At 32.8% G+C, this 16,549-nt stretch overlaps 1 long non-coding RNA gene across 1 annotated transcript; it reads right to left on the bottom strand.

Moving 5' to 3' along the window:
* Positions 1-8,183: 8,183 nt before the first annotated feature.
* Positions 8,184-12,182, bottom strand: LOC114187418. The gene is made up of 4 exons (XR_003605252.1): positions 11,704-12,182; positions 9,161-9,377; positions 8,645-9,077; positions 8,184-8,395 (listed from the first exon to the last, which is right to left on the bottom strand). It is a non-coding gene; the product is annotated as an uncharacterized LOC114187418 (long non-coding RNA).
* Positions 12,183-16,549: the final 4,367 nt, after the last annotated feature.

Here is a 16,549-nt window from a genome sequence, read left to right as displayed (position 1 = left end):
GGTTACGTCCTTCAAAGCTTCAGTCATTCGAGGTCCTAGTTGGAGGAAGACTTCTTCGTCCAGGCGAGCACCGCCACCGAGGAAAGCGTCGGCCAATGACAAAGACGATTCCCCGTGGTTTTGTTTCTTGAACGGAGGGACGATCGAGGGGTCTTCTCTCCGGGACTTCTTGCCCTTGTCCCCGGCAGCGGCGGCGGCAGCACCAGAACTCGGCCGCTTCATAACTATGCGAGGCCGTGAAACCGCACCAGAAGTGCCTGCGGGAGCGACGGTGGGAGCACCCTCACCGGTCGGAGGGGCAGCTGGAACGGTTGAGAGTGGAACCACCTCCTCGGCGGTATCTCTCCCCCGTTGTCGAGCCTTAGCACGAGCAACGAACTCAGCGTTGGCAGCGGTCGTTCGAGCCATGATATCTGCAAAACGACAAAACAATTAAGTTAAACTGCGACCAAAATTGACGACCGGTAATATCAGAACAACTAACCATAAACCGCCCTCGATAGGTTGGGGGAGCGGATGCATTGGATCAGCGGCCGCGGGTGGATCTTGTCGGGCAGGGTCTTAAGGACGGCCAGGTCGGCCCGCTCGGCCGGGGTCATCATATCTTCAGCCCAGGGATCGGTAGGAGGAGGGAACGCCGTCCAGTAGAGAGGAAATCTAGGACGATCCTGCTCGTCGAAGAAATACTTCCTTCCCTTGCTAGTAATCGCCACCTTAAAGAACCCGGTCTTAAAACCTTTGTACGACGCAAGGTAAAGAGTGAGTAGGCTCTTGTTCGCCCCCAAGAACGAGACCCAACCCTTGGACGCCGTCGGCCGTGTCTTATAGAAATGGAGGAATAGAGGCATGGTGGGTGTGAGACCAGCCGCCCGGCAAAGAACGTCGAATGCCTGCATGGACGCCCAGGCGTTCGGATGAATTTGCGTCGGCGCACACTGAATCTGGCGAAGGACGGCCATCTGCCAATCGGCAAAGGGAACGTTCAAGCGTAGATCTTGGAAGAGACAGGCGTACACGTAGAAGAAGTCAAGCTTCGCCTCTCCCTTCCCGTGGCACACTCTATCATTGCCGGCGCAGATCTTGACCCGAAGTTGCCGATCCTCCACCTCCTCGCTAAATATTCTGGTCCGCTCGACCAGATCCCCTAGGTCGTTCCCCCAACGAAACTTTGTCGCAAGCGTGCGCGGCTCATAAGGGGCCCAATCGTACCCCGATATCTCCGGCAGATTGACGTCGTCCCCCTGGTCATCTACGTCGATCCCGATCAAGTCCCCACTTTCATCAGAAGCAGCGACCTGTTCCGCCGCCACCTCGATCGGTTGCTCGGCCTCAGAGCTGCCACTTAGCAGTATTGGTGAATCCGTGCCGCTCGACACTCCCCCGAGCGAAGTCCCCGACTCAGACGACTCAAATAAAGCGGAAATCGACCCGGCGTCCCCAGACCACCCGACCGCTCCACCCGACAGACCATCTGAATCCGATGCGCTTGAAGACATTTTTTACCTGCAGAGAGAGAAAAACGATCGGAGGCTCGGCTAGAAAGAGAAAGGAAAGCGTGAAAATAACGGCAGCCACACAAACCTATTTATAGGGGGGACCAGGTGACACGTGGCAGCCCCAGGACCCTACGATCACATTCGGATCAACGGCCGCAGCTTCGCGACGCTTCAAATCCTAACTGCCAGGCACGACCCACGAGGCAATGTAACCGTTGAGAAACGCCAGCGGTCAGTCGGCACCACGGTCCGGATAAAACCTCTTCGACTCTTTTACATCGCTCGAGGCTGGGGGGGCTTGTGTACAGTACGTCCCATCGGTCAATCGGCCATTACTGACTCCCAGGTTACCATCGGTCCATCGGTAAAGTAACAGCGATGGACCCTCTAACTTTGAGAGCCCATCGGTCCATCGGTTAAACAACTGCAATGGACCCACCAACCTTGGGAGCCCATCGGTCCATCGGTAAAGTAACAGAGATGGACCCTCTAACCTTGAGAGCCCATCGGTCCATCGGTTAAACAACAGCAATGGACCCACCAACCTTGGGAGCCCATCGGTCCATCGGTAAAGTAACAGAGATGGACCCTCTAACCTTGAGAGCCCATCGGTCCATCGGTAAAACAACAGCGATGGACCCTCCAACCTTGGGATCACATCGGTCCATCGGTAAAGTAACAGCGATGGACCCTTCAACGTTGAGCGCCTATCGGTTCATCGGCTAAACAATATTGGTGGACCTTCTAGCTACATAGGCCATCGGTATATTGATAAAGCAACAGCGGGCCTTCGTAAGCTCCGTTCGGTGGATCGGTAAGACACACTATCAATTTGCGGGAAACATAGCACCATCAACCCAGCCAAGCGGCCATCGGTCGCACGGTTATACAACTTAAGTTATTAATTATCGGTTAAACGGGTCACTAATCTTCATTAAGGTTTCATTGGGCCGTGATTAAGGAACCTTAATCACAGGCCCATGTCGAAAGCTACAAATAGGGCCCAAAGGTAGGTTGGTAAGAATCTTAATTACGCATTTTATTACAGTGGATATTCTGATACACCGATCGACCTCTCCTAACTTAAGCATCGGAGTGCTTTAGACAGGTACCCCGATCGTCATCCCAACCGATCGAGCTGAGGAGTGGATTTCGTTGAAGTTACTGTGGAGGAGAAAGGCAACGCGAGGTGTTGAGGTTCTTTTAGTAGGCTCTTGGTCCCTACACCCGAAACAGTTTGTGTGTTCCGTTTGCAAGGTGGAATGGTTCCGTGGTGTTGAGGTGGTTCCTGTCTCTTGGGCTTTTATGCAGGTAAACGATGAAGACGTGGGTGAACCAAAACGCAGATAAAAATGCAGGGGTATGATATTAATGATAGTGGCTAGGATTGGGTTCTCTCCTTTTTCTTTATTCGAGTGCAATGCCAAAGTGCAGGGAGTATGAACGCATATGAGTATGAGCCGTATGGATGAAGGTGACAATGACTCACGCATAATCATAAATCAACAACTAACGTAAATAATGTGGCACGATACAACTCCATATCCATTCAAGCATTTAAAAGACAGATTATATTCATCAGAGCTATCGGTGCTTACCTCTTGTAGATCTCTTCTATGCCTCTTGTCGTTGCTTCTCAGAGATGTTACTCCTCCAACCGGTTTCAGTGTCTTCTTCTTCCACCCTCGTTTCCTTTCTTATGTTCTCCTCTTCTTTTTTTTCTGTTCTTTTCTGATGCCCTTGTTTTTTGTGTAGGTTGTGACCAATGTTTTTAGAAGGAGTGGAGTGTGGTTCTTCTCCCCGTCAGTCAGTTGGTGTTGATGATGATTCCCACGAAATGAAAGTTTTTGCATGATATTATGATCTTCTCGTGCAGAGACAACGTGTTGGAAGAGAGAAAATGATGATTCACGATTTTATTTTATTATTATTTTTTTATTTTTTTATTTTTATTTTTATTTTTATTTTTTATTTCTATTTTTTTATTATATTTTTTTTAAAAAAAACAAACGACTAAATAAAAAGAATAAGATAAAAATGAGTTAAAATAAAATAAAGGTACAGTAAAACCTATTAAATCCAAAGATTATAAAATAAAACTGAATAAAAATGAAACTAAATGAAGAGAGAAAATAAAATTTAAAATAAAATTAAATTAAAAAAAAGAAGGTTAAAATAATATAAGATAATAACAATAATAAAATAAAATAAAACCATAAAAGTAGAACGAATTTGAAACAAAAATAAAACAAAAAGAAAATAAATTTGAAATAAGATAAAAAGTGAAAAAGAAATATTTATTTATGCTGAATTAAATATTCATTTTATGTATATTCCTTTTTTTTATCCCTAATTAATTTGTAGCTGGCAGTGGGTGAAAACCGGTGGAAGAGGAGTAAATGATATTTACTGCGGCAATGTATTTTACTTATCTGAGTTGCACCCCCAATTATTTCGACAGCTTCTTTCTCTTTTCTGTTTCTTCTCCAAGTCCTTTGTGCTTTCTGAGTGTGGTTCCTTTCATTTTAATTCTCTTCTCTGTGCTTCATTCTCTCCTTGAAGGTGGCCCTTGATCCGAGGTTCGTGTTCAATTTCATTAATTTTATTTTGGAAAGCTCTCTTGTTTCTCATTGTGCTTCATTCTCTTCTCACTGTGCTTCATTCTCTTATGTCCTTGAAGGTGGTCCCCGGTCCGAGTTCATTCATTTTTTTTAAAGCTCTCCTCTTGTCTTCTGCTGGCAAGTTAGCCTCCTTCTAGAATATTTTGGAATTTGATTTAAATGGATGGAATGTTAATATCAGTTTTGTATTTTTTTTTCTTTTTATTCTGTGAAACGGATTTCGTGATCCGTTTCAAGAAAAAACGAAATGGATTTCAAAATCTATTTGGTATTTTTTAATTTTTTTTTTCAGAAATGGAATTCGTGATCCGTTTCACAAAATTATGAAACGGATCTCGAAATCCGTTTAAGAAATTTCCATGTTTTTTTATGAAACAGGTTTTGGTATCCGTTTCATACTTTTCTGAAACGGATCACGAATTCCGTTTCACAAATTTTAAACTTTTTTTCCAGAAACGGAATTCGTTTCAGAAAAGTATGAAATGGATCCCAAAATCCGTTTCATAAATTTCGGGATCCGTTTCATACTTTTCTGAAACAGATTACGAATTTCGTTTTTGAAATTTTTAAATGCTAATTCCGTTTGAAATTTTTAAATGAAGGGTTCTTGACCTTTTAGTAACCCTAATCTTTTGTTTTCGTTCATAAAATAAAATAATGTTGTTTATGTGTTTATGTGCATGTTGATTGTGGATTTAGTGTGTTGGTATTGAATGTGGATTTAAAAAGAACCGAAATAAATTTTCGATTTTGTTTTTTATCTAATTTAAAGTTTAATTATAATTTAGTTTAATTTATTTTTATAATTACATTTATTTTTCAAAAAGTTATTTAAAGATTAAATTATATATATATATATATATATATAATTTTATTTTTAGATATATATTAAAAAATATAAAAACAATAAAATAAAACAAAAATTAATAAATAATAAAAAAACATTTAAAATTTAAAAAACATATACTTTAAATAAATTAAAAATAATTATAATACAATGAATAATTTTTTAATTTACAATTTAAGTATTTTTTTAATTTAGTTTGTTTTACAATTTTTATTTTATATAATAAATTAAGAAATAAATTAAATAAAAATGTAATTTAAAATGAGTTCAACTTTAAATTTTATTTATATATATATATATATATATATATATATATATATATATATATATATATATATATATATATATATATATATATATATGTTCATCAATCATCGAAAAAACATTAAAAATTTGACAAAACTTAATTGGACGACGTGTGTGGATTAACTGCAAAAGGAGAAGGCTGTCTGTGAATGCTAGAAGCGTCGTCGCGGGACTGCTTGGGTTGGTGCTTGCTGGTGCTCGATGATCTTTTCCACGTAGCAACACAACAACGTCAATGGGTGAATGGAAAAATGAAGGCAAAGAAGATAGCATTGAGTGTGAATGAAAAAAAGAGAAGCTGAATTTAAATGTGTCTCATGATGTAGTTTAGGTCAACAAGATTCTTTGGTGTTGCAGAGGCCTGCGCAAAAGCATATTCAAATTCACCGGCTGGGTGTAGTGCAGTTGAATATTTTTTACTGTTTTTCCTGTTTCTTCATTTAACTTTAACTGTGGGAAAATTTGGAAATAAGGAAAGTTTTGAAGGTATAGGAAAAATGGTTTGGGGTGCAGGAAAAAGCCCCCTACTTGGAGACATAACGTCATTTCTTCCTTCAAACCTTAAACAACAAAAGCCCCCTACTTCCAATTTTTCTTCATGCACCCCAAAATTTTCTATGATGTCAAATACGTCCTACAAACATATTTACTGCGGATGGTGTTATAGTTACTAATCCTGGGGCAACTCCAGGAGCGTTTTTTCTTTTCTTCAACTTCAGCTTTTTTCTTCTTTCAAAGGCGTATAAGAGTGTTTTCTCCTTCGTTCTCGTTTATCTTCATTCGTTTGAAACAGAGAGGTTCGTATTCACTTTGTTATTTTTCACCTATATAGATCTGGTATTTATTTTTAGGTTTTAATACTCTTAGTCTTCTATTTTCGTAGTATTTGTTCAATTTGGCCATTCTTTTTTTTACACGTCAATTAAGTCTTAATTTTTTTCAATTTTGATTATTTGGTTGTTTTTACTAACGATGTTTAAATAGTTAATGTATGTGAATAGTACATGACATGTATCAGTATGTGACTTTTTTATTTTATTTTTATTCTTTTTAATTGTTTTTTAATTTAATTTTATTTTATTTTAAAACAAAATTGTTTATGTGTCAAGTCAGCATCGTGTCACGTGTCAATATCAGTATCACGTGTCAATTCGTAGTTGTGTCATTTCCTTTTATTCAATTTAGTTCCTATATTCGTTATTTTTGTTCAATTCAGTTTCAAATTTTTTAAAAATTAGAGATGTCAAAACGGGTCATCTGGTTCGACCCGTCCCGATCCATCACGAGTTAGAGAATTAAACAGGCTCACTTAATTAAAAAAAATAGTAATTTCTCGAGTGGCTCCCACTAATTCTTCTTTTGTTGTTCATGCACATCAAGAGACCTAGCAAGCTCTCTTCAACTCTTTACATTGACAAGTCCTTTGACTCCTTAATCATATACACCACATTCTCAAAGTCGTATGTCAACAAGCTCAAGATCTTCTTCGTAACACGGCTAATGGTAGTGTCTCTCCATTTCTCTTGAGTTGGTTCACATGGTTTCTATCTTGAGTAATGTGCTTGGCTACTCCTTCACTCTCTTTCATTCTCATGCTCTTCAACTTGCTCCTGAATGTTTGAAGTTGCACATGCTTCACTCGGTCATCCCCTTATACATCTTCGCCAGAATGTCCCATGATCCTCTTAAAGATTTTTCACTTGCAATCTTTCAAAGATAGGCTCGTCAACATCTTGGTACAAGATATATAGAGCTACCAGATCCAACGCATTCATTTAGGAATTCAACCAATTCATGGTGTTACCTGATTTTACATGACATTTTCCACCACCTCCCAATTTTCTTAGAAGCCAAGACGAACCTTCATTTTGAGACTCCAATTGTCATAGTTAATCACCTTTGTCAATTTGGGCAAGAGCACATTTTAAGACTAACCATCCCTCACACTTTTTTTTTCCAATCAAATACTCCAGCCAACTAAATCTCTTTTTTGTTTTCACTCAAACACTCAAGTTCAGTTCTTTTGGTAGCCTACATAGCAAGGTTCTCCTTACAATTGCAAGTCCATTCACGTCATGAAGAGCACTCTTATTCGAAGCTTTTCTCTAGACTACAGGAATTCTTTTGTAAATATTAGCCTATTTCTTGTGTGTTTTAGCCAATATTCCCTGCTTAAAACATTTGTAGTGGATCAATCTATCCCACTTGATCCATGGATGGTCCCGACTCACAGGACTACGTGTTATCAGAATTAATCCAACTTCTACTGAAAATCAAGGCAAAAGTTATTTTGTTACTAATAACCCGATGAATCAGGGATTGGTCTAACGCCTTAATTATTGGGAACTTAAATCTCACTCCAATAGACATAAATTACATCAACAGATGTTCCTCGGGAAAAATAAGATTATAAATATGAGGATAAAAATTAGCTTTTCTTGGCCGAGTTATTTACTCAACAGTTACAGCATTTTTTTTTATCTGAAATTATTTTTCAAACAAGGTAAGTCAACTTTTTTTATTCAACGTTAACAAAGGTTGGTTTTTTTATTGACATTATTACAGTTATTGATTAGTCAATATAAATTTTGAACTATCGTTGAACACTTTTCAAGTTTTCTTGCCTAATATTGGTGAGACTATTTTTCAATAGATATCAATCAGATTTTTTTTATTAAAATTTTTTAGTAATTATTTTTTCTCCATGATTGAAAGAAATATTATTTCTAAACAAGAAATTTAAAATTTAATAAAGTTGAATTGTCTTTCTTATCTAAATAAATATTTGATAATAAAAAATTTAAAGGGTATTTGGAGTTACTGAAAATTGTAAAATTTACTTTTCATTCCCATGGCCTCCAATAGGGAGACGACTTAAGTGACTTTTTTTTTTTTCGGGAAAAGTCATGTAACTTAACACTTAAGAAGAAATGGTCAATGGATTATTTTTTTAATTATCTTTTTCAATAATGAATAAAATATGTTTCGATGACACTAAAGTTACGTGACTTATTAACAATAAATCACTTAATCCGTCCCTTCAAATAGTAGTCCAAATGCATCTTGCTTGATTTAAGACATGAAGTCTGAAGAAGAGAAACCCCTCTGATCAAATACTGCAACACCTGCATACATAAAAAAAGTTTAATGATGCTAACAGTATATGGTAGAGCTTTAGGAACAATTGAAATATCAGTTCTTGATCAGACAAAGCAAGCACTGCTCAAGCATTATTCCGTAGATACGGTTTAACTCCTATAAAAATATGCTTAACAGCATATTGAAAATTAAAGGCACAAATGGTATGTTGAAAAAACAGCAACAGAATTTAAGAAAACAGTTAAGGTTGTCATACATTTCCACAAAACCCCTACCTGCTTTTCTTACGTTCTATGTAGCAACACCATCCCAACCCAACCCATGTCATGCATTAGGTTCTGCATCTTCTGCTGAAATGTGAGATGTATACTTCAATGGAAAAAGTTGCGGTGATCCAGAAAAGGAAGATTGAGAGTGGTTAGCGATTAGTTAAAAAGAAGGGATAATATGAAGCACAAGAATCCTCTCAGGCAGATAATTTCTCTCAGTTGATTTCAACAGAGATAATCTGCAGCCTACAAACATAGAAGTAGAGAAGTAAAACACGGATTAAAGTACAAAGGACAAAACATGGAGAAAACGGAAATAAAGAAGAAAAGAAAAATGCAGTGAAAGGATATTGGTAGAAATGGCAAAGAGTCCTCCGTGTCATTACTGAAAGAATAGATGTCATGCGATTCCTTGCAAATCCCTGAGGACGAAGAGAAGCTGCAAAAGAGAAAGAAAATCAACAAGGATGGCAAGTTCAATTTGAAGAATTTCAAGAGCATGCGAGAGAGAAACTCTGTTACCGACTGTTAAGCTGCAGAGAGCAACACGGATGCATGAGTGATAAGCAGAGGCGGCAATGGTATCATTCCTTCTTTGTCATTCAAACAATTCCATGAAACCAGACAAGACCTACTGAGGAAGATAGGGTGATGTAGAACACTTGAGGCCAAAGTAAAGGGACAAATCGTATTTGACAATCCAACAGGTGTAAAACTAGTAGTTGGTGTGCCTCAATACCTGAAATTATACAGACTTATTAAGTATGAGTCAAAGGCTTGAAAAACTATACTCCCTACATTTTTCATGAGAAGTCATACAAAGTGCATCACGTTCATTCAAAAACAAATTGTTGATAGAAAATATGAATGACAAAAACAGTGACTCTCAATTCAAGTCTCTGCTGGAATAGAAATTGTCTTGGTAGCAAATCAAGATATTTGGAAATGAAAAACCCAACTAAATTGTAACAATAGAAATGAAGCTATTATTGTGGGATGATGATAAATCTATCGCCTTCCTGTCTGGTATGAAGGGACTAAGCGCATAAAAGTTAAGTTTCATGCAATCTGATAAAGAGAAAAAGATGGTGCAGTCTCATTTACAACAACTCCAAAATTGTTAGAACTTATAATGACATTCGGATCTAAACAAAAAGCTACGTTTGAATTTCTTCAGACTAAAAATGATTTTTACAGATAAACCTCAAATAATGTTGCATTCATATATTGTGGGAAATCTTAGGACATTCATACAGCAAAAAGAAGTGTTTTAGGACTGGGTTTTGGGGTTTTTCTAAATGTTTTCAAGTTTGTAGAATCATATGCTTTGTTCAGTTCAGCTCTTTTTAGCACTATTCTAACGTAGCAGGTTTTTTCTTCAGCAGGAATTGATCACATGTCAAGGAGTTTACCACAATTCCTGCACTGTGGCCAACAACTTGAACTAAGTCCCAGCCAATGTTCCAGATTTTTTATTCTTTCTTCTTGTTTCAGTTATCCTACTACTGGTAGTACCCTTCTATAGTCCTCAACAACAACATCATGATTGACAAACAAAAAGAGTCCCGTTATGGAGAAGTGTATCTTTTCACTTCAGGGGTTCCACAGTAAATATTGACCTGTACAATGTTTTTCTCCAATACTATCCACTAAAAGCATTTCTTAGACTAGAACTAGGCAGCACTGAATTCAATTTTACACAACATTAGCTAGAAAACTTAACATCAATTGATCAATAACAGATGCAGGATATTTTATTCATGCTGAGGCAAAGTGATGATAGTAAATGTGATAGACAGAAACAAAAAAGTAATGGTGCAACTCAATCCCCTACTGAACCGTGAAATATCTCAGTACCAACACAACCTTTACATACTTTCTAGGAAAAGCCCAAATACATTGGGACAAAATTGAAATGATATCTCTTAAATCCCTTAAAAATATAATCTTCATAATCATGGAACCCAAGAGGGAGAAGAATAAGTTAGTTTAGTTCACTGGAGATCTGGAAACCAGTTCGCATACCTTATAATTGAGGCTATAGATACAAATACATTTGCATCGCTTAGGACTAGACTTTGATTTTCATGTACAAATCTCAAACAGCGATATACAGTAGGGTATTTAGGACACACTTTATTTTAAAACAAAAAAGCAGGGGTGACCCTGAAGTTTAGGACTGAGGTTTGCGCTTGGGTTATTGCAGAAACCGGTGGATGTATGTTAAGAAATGAAAATCAGTCACGGCAGAAAAGACTGATATAAATTGGTCTTTCATAAGTATTTTTCAGTTGAGTTAAGTTCTTTTGGTTTTCTATACAGCAAGCTCCAGCAACTAGTTTTAAGTCCACCAACATCATCGAGCACACTTATGGGGAAGCCTTTTTTTCTGCTATTGGGATTCATGTGTAAGTATTCCCCAATTCAGTATGTTTTACCTAATGTATCCTGCTTAAAGCATGTTTAGTGAAGCTAGGCTTTTCTTAATTGAACCTTTTGCAACATTAGCAAGAAAAGTTAACTTGATCAACCAAGGAGTTACCAGAGTTTGTACAATACAATTGTGAATTACCTATTCCAGTTGGTCCATGAACAGTATAGGGTTAATTACTCAACTTGTACAGAAAATCAAAGTAAAAGTAAAATAGCTCGGTTTATTTTTGCATATAATAACCCGAAGATTTGGGGATTGATCTAACCAGTAATTATTAGAAACTTAAATTGGACTCCAACAGACAGAAAAGGAAAGCATTACAGGTAGAAAGAGAGAAAATAAAGCCTGCATATAATATGAGCATAAGCATAAAACCAAACACACAACAGAAACCCTACATATTGTTGAACCCATAAATTGGGGATTAACCTAACCCCAAATCCCAATCCAACTTGTATAGGGAATAAGATTAAAAGTAAAATAGGGTGGTATATTTTGCAGATAATAACTCGATGATATGGGGATTAATCTAGAGAAAATTAAACTAAATAATATGGGGGTAAGCATATAGCCAAAAACACAACCAAAAAAGTACATATTGATGAAGCAGGCTATATCTGAGATGCTACACCTGGGAGTCCTGCGGTTGCGGTTCTGTATTTGGAGATGTTCCAGAGAGCAGGTGAGTGATGGAGTTGAAGTAGGGAAGGAGCAACTTGGTGAGGGGGTGAAAGAACAAGAATTCGACTATTACTATAAGAAGGAAGTTAATGAGACAGAACAAGGAAAGTTGATCAATGAGAATCCACAGGAGTGTTTCACATGCAACTGTCCCTGACAAATAAAATGTTATGATGGTGTTTGGTTTGTCCATGTCAGTGGCGGAAGCTATAACATGGGAAGACACAGCTGTGACGAGAAGCGACAGGGTTGGTCCCTGGAGAGGATTGATCTTGGAGACTCCATACTTGATTGCGATACAAGTTAACAGAAATGTTATAAGACTACGGTAAGCTACTTTCATGCCTTTAAGTGCCTTCATGCTTTTAAGTTTGATGGTGAAAAATCCATCAAATTTATAAGAGGAAAGGGAGGGGAGGGTGTGTTATATATGAGAGGGGAGGGGGAGGGGAGGGTTTGTTATATATATATATATATATATATGAGAGGGACGTGTAGTGTATTAAGAGAAAATTGATAGAATTTAATTATTAAAAATATTTTTTTCCTTTTCAAGATGTGATGTTAGCCAGCTGGGATGATACCTTATATTACACTCCGGCTAATGGTTTGACTTATAGGTTATGATTTTAGAAAAGGGCACAACCAACAATATGCTACTTAACATGTATTCGTTTAATAAGAACTTAATATGTATTCGTTTAATAAGATTGTAATGTAGAGTAGACCGAGGAAGATGGATATAAAGAAAATTTGATCTTCTTTAAAAATAATTTGTAAAGGTATAGGTAGATGGATTTGTGAGATGGTTTAATAATACTATCTCACTTCTCGTAAGAAGATTTTCAGTGAATTGAAAATATTTTATGATATTATCTTTACTATACTTTTAAATTACCATACCCTTTTAACATATTTTATTATTATTAATTATTATATGTAAATTTTATTAATAATAATTATTGTTATTATACATAAAAATATATATTATCACATTATTTATTATATATATATATATATATATATAAATATATATATTATTTATTATTATAAGTTATTATATATACATTATTTTTATATAATAAATTATATTATTAAATAATATATAATATAATTAAAATATTATTAAAAGTATAATAATTTATATATTGAATTATACAAATTAATTATGCATATAAAATAAATTTTATTAATAATTAATAATTACTGAAATATTGTTAAAATATAATAATATATATAATTATTATTGATATTAGCGTAGACATAGATGATTTTATAAAATTTATAAAAATAACGGTCAATTTTCAAAAATTTAATAAATAATTATATTTTAAAAGATAAAATTGGAATTTTGAAATGTGTACACAAAAGAGAGAATCCTTTATATATATATATATATATATATATATATATATATATATATATATATATATATATATATATATATATATATATATATATATATATATATAATAATCTACAACAATATATAAAAGGGATTCCCTCTCTTTTTTTCATATTTCAAAATACCAATTTTACCCTTTAAATATAATTATTTATTAAAATTTTAAAAATTGATCGTTATTTTTATAAGCTTTTTATAAAATCGTCTATTTCCTTCTTCTTTTCTTCTTTTTTATTTATCAATGGTTATTTTTTCATCTGTTCTGATATATTTTACTTTATTTTTAATAAATATAATTTTATTTTATAGTAACTTAACAACATTACAATATTATCACCTACTAATATCATGCATATTTAAAAAACACGTACACACAGACGCGTTAGAAGATGTGTTTACGCTATTTATTAATAATAAAAATATATATAAATATGTATAATAATTAAAATATTGTTAAAATATTGTTAAATTTTAATATTTTTTTCTCATGTAAAATTATTTTATTTTTTTATCACCAAGGGTATTTTAGTACTTTTTAAATTTTATCTATCAAAATCATTTTTTTAATCTATCACATCACTTAAGTCATTCACTAATTTCTATAAATTTTATCTCTAACTCCACTCACTTTACTCTCTAAATTCACTTAAAAAAACACACATATTTATCTACTCAAATCCACACAAATTCATTTTCAAACTTTCTCTGAAATTCATCTCTAAAAAAAACACATCCTAAATCAGTTTTCAGTTTCTCTCTTCAGTATTAAAAATACCTTTAATTACCATGATTATTTCGATGTTTATTGGATGATTATGTTTAATTTTCATGTGGTTTAATTTTAATAATCAATAAATATTTCACAATCCATTTAATTCTTTTAGTATTGTTTTATATTTTAATATATTTCTTATTATTTTTCGCTTTTTTATTTGTTATAATTTATTTCAATATTTAAAACATATTTAATTACTATAATATTTTTAATGTTTATTGGATTGTATTTATCCTCTATACAGTTTAATTTATAAAAAACATTAGTTTCAATAATTAGTAAATATTCGAAAATTACATGTCCAAAAAGTTAGTATTAAAAAATTTGTAAAATAGTAGTTTAATTTAACAAATTAATTTTAAAAAATAAATTTTATGTTTGATTATGTTTTAAGTTACGATAAACGTAGAAAGTCTCTAAAAAATTTTGAGGATTTAATCGATTCAAATTTTAATTGAATCCCATGATTAATTATTTTTATTCATTTAGAATTATCGTCACATATAATTATATTATTTTTTTATTTTATAATTTTATAATCATAAAATTATAAAATTACAAATATATAAAATCATAAAATCATAAAATTTTAAAAAATTTAATTATGATTTGAATTCCTAACGATAAATTTCTTAACATATACATTGATTCTTTAATTTTTAAAACTTTTTAATTGTGTTCTTATAAGTTGGCACTTAACTCTCTTATTAACAGTTATCTTATATTATTATTCTCAATTGTCACATAATATCTTTTTATAAGATTCTTTTATGGAGAAATCATTTTTCTAATATTTACGGTATTTAATAAAAATACTTTTAAATTTAATTAAAAGTATAAAATTACAAATTTAAAAAATACTAAATTACAAAAGTATAAAACATATAAACTGTAAAAGTGTCAAAAAAAATTAAAATTAAAATTGAAAAATATAAATTATAAAAATTAACCAATTAACGAATTATTAAATTATAAAAATATATAATTTCATACGAGCAACATTATAAAATACACAAAATATAAAATTATAAAATTATTTAATTTAATACTAGTTACAAAATTTTAAATTTAAGAAATTGTGAAGTTGTGAAATTATGAAAATAGAAAATTATAAATTATCAAATTGTAAATTTTTTAATTTTTATTTTTCTGTAATTTTATAATTTCTTATTTCATAAAATTTTATTTTATAATTTTATATTTTTCTCATTTTATATTTCACAATTGTATAGTTTTTTAATTTTTTAATTTCATAATGTTTATTTTTTGTGATCCTTTTGTAAATTTTGTAAATTTATTTTTTATGTAACTTTATAATTATATATTTTATAATTTTATAGTTTTATAATTTTATAATTTTAAAATTTTAAAATTTTAAAATTATAAAATTATAAAATGTGAAATATAAAATTAGAAGAAAATAAAACATTTACAATTTTATAATTTTATAATTTTGTATTTTTGTCATAATTTCATTTATAATTATATAATTTTATAATATTATATTTGTATATTTTATAATTTTGTAATTATGCAATTATATATTTTTTATAATTTTGTAATTATGCAATTATATATTTTTATAGTTTTGTAATTTCATAATACTATAATTTTTTTCATAATTTTAACGTTACATGTTTTATATTTTTTAAATTTTGTATTTTTTACTTTTTAAAAATTTTATTACATTTAAAAATATTTTTTGTTAAATACTTGGAAAGTTTTTGTCATCACAATGTCTTGTAAAAAAGTATTATATGACGACATTTTTAGAGAGTGATAAGACAAAATAACTGTCACATGAGAAAGTTAACAACTACGCTTAATTATTAATTGAAAATTTTTGAAATTTTAAGGACAAAATAGACCACAAAGATTTATTAGGAACTCAATTGAAAGTTTTCAAATTTATCATGACTTAAAACATAATTAGACCTTTTTTTATTATATTATGAAAACATAATTTATCATGTGAGTGTAAGTCCCACATTGGGTATAAATGAGTAGGTGGAGCATCATATAAGAACGAAACCCATAATTTTATTGCCTTAAGGTTTTAGGTTAATAATTGTGTTAATCCCTTATGTGTGGGTTGAGTTTTTTGTCTCATTGATGTTAAATCTCTCCGTGATCCTCTCGCGAAAGATCCAATAGTAGTATCAAGTCGATGATTAGTTTTGGTGATCGGCTTAGACGAGTACAGTGCCCCTTTAAGAAGAATGGTGGTACGAGAAGGGGTACTTAAGGTTTTGGGTTGAGAGTGGTGTCAATGTCTTATGTGGTTGAGCTTAGGTCTCATTGATGTTTGTTCTCCCTAGTGAAACCCCTTCGTTGTAAACCTAACATAGCAAATAATAATTACACTAGTGCAGAATCTCGATTTAACATCATCTTATATGCTTTAGAATTGAGGCGTATAAATATGTCGTGGTAATTTTGCAATCTTAGCTAACTTTTATGTCTCGGCTTATACTTTAACCCAAGCATATAACCTTTTATATCTCGGTTCTTAAAGAGTCGAAGGCTAATAGCTCTAAAAATATTTCAAAAATTCGTCCACATAAGACTATGTCCAATCTCTTAAGTCACCACCTGTTTAAGAAATTCATTAATCAA

This window comes from Vigna unguiculata, chromosome 6 (assembly GCF_004118075.2).
Source record: "Vigna unguiculata cultivar IT97K-499-35 chromosome 6, ASM411807v1, whole genome shotgun sequence".
NCBI lineage: Eukaryota > Viridiplantae > Streptophyta > Magnoliopsida > Fabales > Fabaceae > Vigna > Vigna unguiculata.
Note: the sequence above shows the minus strand (reverse complement) of the source record. Positions and strands in the feature narration are given on the sequence as shown.